This window comes from Hippocampus comes, unplaced genomic scaffold (assembly GCF_001891065.2).
Source record: "Hippocampus comes isolate QL1 unplaced genomic scaffold, H_comes_QL1_v1.1 scaffold81, whole genome shotgun sequence".
NCBI lineage: Eukaryota > Metazoa > Chordata > Actinopteri > Syngnathiformes > Syngnathidae > Hippocampus > Hippocampus comes.
In genome coordinates this window covers 975,546-979,099 of record NW_017806179.1, presented here as the reverse complement: position 1 = coordinate 979,099, position 3,554 = coordinate 975,546, and the positions used below count along the sequence as shown (strand labels likewise).

The window sequence follows — 3,554 nt, the reverse complement described above, 5'->3', positions numbered from 1 at the left end:
AGTGGTCGGCTCTTGAGAGGAACGTGGGACAGGTGTGTTGACCTGAGAGCAAAGGCATCCGTGAGTTACACGCAAGTCAATTTCTTGTGCAGACAAAGATGTGTTCGTCGTGAAACTTACCAGGGACATAGACTGTTGGGACTTTGGAGAGCAGGAAGCCGATCATGTTTACTGCTGCCTGGGGGAGGAAAAAAAAGTCATGATGGTGCATTGAACGAGTGTAAATGTCTCCCATTTTTCAGGCTGGCCCAAAGTTTGACTTCAGCACCTTGCGAATAACAGGAAGAAGTGTTGCCTGCAGGTCTGTGCTCGTGGGTGGACTCTGGCGGTGAGCAGGTTACTCCCTCTTGTGGCATGGAGGACCCAAGAACAATCTTCAACTCTGAATAATGAAAAGAGGCTTGTTGAAATCAGACTGTTTACCAGCCGATGGCGCCGAGTCACGTTTCACCTCATCGCACTGCAACAGCGCCATCTGAAAGACAAAGTACAGGTTGGTCGACACCAATTACAAACCAGAAACGCAGTTTCGTTTTACTCTGCTCCTCATTTTTCAACTTGCTTCCCAAGTGTTCACTGGAACCTTTTGCCGCGACAGTTGGTCGAGCGTGATCAACACCAACAGGCCAAGCTGCTCCTGGTCCAGTGACTCATCCAAGGTGGTCAAACCTGCCAAAACCACAAACGAGAGACCCATCAGACTTCTTTCGTACCTTTCAACGGCAACGTTGAAAATGGAGGCAGCAGTGAGGACCTGCTACAAGCTTGTCACATTTGTCCCTTTGCCCAGCAGGTGGAAGCTCTCGGGCAGCACTCTGACTGGAAGCTGCACTGCATGCAGGGTCAAAGAAAAAGCAGGTGAGTGTGCTAAACCGATGCAGTGCTCTTTGGGTGCAGCTTCAGTCACCAGTCTGCGTGTGCGACATCAGGTGGATCGTGACGCCACGTCTCCTGAGGGCCTGCCGACAAGCAACAGGTCCAAACGTTGAGGAGGGACGACTCGGCTTCAACGTCTATCGCGGGTCCTTGAGCACCCTCTGGTGGACAAAAACGCACATGTTGAGCCGGTGCCACTCTGCTGACAGTTTCCTTCCTCTCTTCCTGGTGCAACGCACCTGATTGGATAAGTGTGAGAGGGCCAGAATTAAGAGCCCCGCCACGGTTTGATTTGAGCCACAGGTGCACCTACTCAACCAGCAGGTCAACGAGCTTCCCGGTAATTGGTTGAGGAGAAACTCCTGTGGTTGAAGCCAAACTTTTACATTTCTGGTTTTTTACACCTGTGCCCAATCTTTAGTAAATCATGTGCCGATTTAACTCAGTCGTCACACGTGTATAAAAGGGTTTGCTTCACTTGTGAGGAGGGCAGAGGTGGACCCCTCTTCGACAGCACGGCGAACTGAAAGACACGGTAACGTCAGCTCTTGACTTTTAAATATTTAACCTTCCAAGTGCCTTGGTCAGCACCCCGATATTTGGTCGGCATGTCAAAGCCTTGTGAAGCCGGGGCCCAAAACTCGACAGGATGGCAGCCATTTTATGGGTCGTTCTGTCGACGTCAGCCTGTGGAGACAGAAATGACAATCGACACATGAGGATTCGGTCTGTCATACGGCGGTCGCTTAAAATTTGGCAGTTCTACCGTATTGCAGTCAATTTGGCCATTTTGTAGCAGATGTAAAGCCTGCGGATAGAAAAAAAAAGAGACAAATTAGATGGGCTTGCTCCAAACGGTTCAGGGATCAAATTCCACATTAAAATGCACAGCGAGTGGCCGGTGTTTAGTCCATTTGAAGATTTGTACCTGTGAACAGAAAGGACACAATTAACACGCATGCATGCACATTTGTTTGTTTTAACTGAATTTAGAAATGAGTTTTGTCTACTTACCCTCTCGGCGAACGTAGCTTTTGTCCTAGAAGGTTGGAAAAAAAAGGTTTTGTTGCAAAGCAAGGTCGCAGGAGACGTTGATTGCTCACACTCGAGCAAACATTTTTGCTGATTGTGTTAGCCAGGTGCGAGCACGTCGAAAGTGCTGCTTTCCATTCAAAGGGAGGCAAAGCGGTGTGTTTCAAGAGGCTATTAAAGAGTAAAAAAAGTCACCTTGTTGGAGTTTTCCGTGGGCTTCTGGACAGGCGTGCAGAGCAGGAGCAGCGAGAGGACGACCGGAGGCTGTCGAAGGTGAGAAAGAATGAGTGCCTCGAGAGCCCGCCTTAAATAGGTTTTTGCCAGTGACGTCACTTCCGGGAAGAAAACAAACTTTTAATTTGAAACCGGAAGTGAATGTGAAGATGTGTGGAAAAAAATCCGAGCGAAATGACGAGAGCTTAGCGAAAGGACGGCAGCGGGGCTCGAACCAGAGTTCACCAGTGGAAAATCCCTGTCATATACCACTGGACTGTCTTTCCACGGTGGATTCGTCTACTATTACATATATCCATCGTCATTAGTCCCATTGAAGAAGTACTATAAATATAACCATCCGAAGCGTTTTATTCACTGACCGAGCGTGGTCGAACGGATAACGATAATACTTGGTACCCGGGAAAACCGGGTTCGATTCTTGCTTAATTTATAAACGGAGCACATGGTGGGTCTCGAACTCGGTTCGCCGGACCACCATGCGACGTCTTTTACCATTCGGCCATCTGGGCACGAAAATTTCGAAATTTTTATATGTAGTCATAGATTGTCAGCCTCATGACGAGATTTAAAAAAAGGAACGTGTTTGGTTCGACGCATGGCATCGCTCGTGAAGTGTTCGCTTCTGGTTCAAACTTCTGACTTTGCCCCTGGACGAGGTGACGGGACACCCGGGTTCGACTTTTGCTCAATCTAATAAATGAAGAGCAAATGGAGGTTCGAACTCGGTCCGCCTGCATACCCAGCGATGTCTTTTCCCAACAGGCCATCCCGACACGAAAAAATTCCGATTTTTTTTCTGTAGTCAAAGGCGACCGACCACACGAGTCGAAGGTAAAAAAAGAACATAATTGGTGAGACGGTTTGGCGTCTCTCGTGGAATGGTCACTTCTGGGACGAGCTTCGCATTTGGGCGACGTGACGCACTCCAACCTCACCCATAACCCATCGACCACGCCAAGATTTCCTCCCGCTGTCTGCCTTCAGAATCCCATCCAGAGATCAGGAGAGAGAGTTTGCAAAACCAACTTCGTTTTCGATTGAAGACGAGTTACACAAAGAGATCGTGTCGTTTTGTCATTTTGCTTTCTTGGCGATCGTGAATGAAGTGCAAATAAAACACCCATACGCACACTTCCAAACTTGCAAGCCAACTTTATTCATTGTTTCAAGATGCTTTGTTGATCAGGGCAGCTCCGCTGGAATAGTTGAGACGCAAGTCTCGTCTGGATGCTTGCGGGGTGCTCTCTGCTGCTCCCAACGGGGCCGGGGGCTGAAGAACCTGCAAAACCGAAAGGATCGGGGTGAAATCAAACTTGGTTTCAGATTGGGGAGGAAACATCGGATGACTTCTGAGGGCCCCGATAACTTTTCCCCCTCAAAGTATTCACCGTACATCGATCAACATTAAG

General features: G+C 48.6%; 2 long non-coding RNA genes across 4 annotated transcripts in view; both read right to left on the bottom strand.

The window, feature by feature from the left end:
• LOC109532634 (uncharacterized) overlaps positions 1 to 3,554 on the bottom strand; it is a 6,942-nt gene continuing 3,388 nt past the window's right edge. The window contains exons 4-5 of one of the 2 annotated variants that reach the window (XR_002171411.1): positions 121 to 178; positions 1 to 42 (exon numbers count right to left, since the gene is read on the bottom strand). This is a non-coding gene — a long non-coding RNA (uncharacterized LOC109532634). Of the gene's footprint in view, positions 43 to 120; positions 179 to 709; positions 755 to 3,554 lie in introns of those variants that run through there. The other variant, XR_002171412.1, reaches the window with a different exon arrangement.
• On the bottom strand, positions 1,335 to 2,682 carry LOC109532635 (uncharacterized). 2 transcript variants are annotated; one of them, XR_002171414.1, is made up of 4 exons: positions 2,104 to 2,682; positions 1,643 to 1,915; positions 1,468 to 1,563; positions 1,335 to 1,399 (listed from the first exon to the last, which is right to left on the bottom strand). It is a non-coding gene; the product is annotated as an uncharacterized LOC109532635 (long non-coding RNA). The 2 variants fall into 2 exon arrangements; XR_002171413.1 differs by lacking the exon at positions 2,104 to 2,682 and having other exon boundaries at positions 1,643 to 1,981.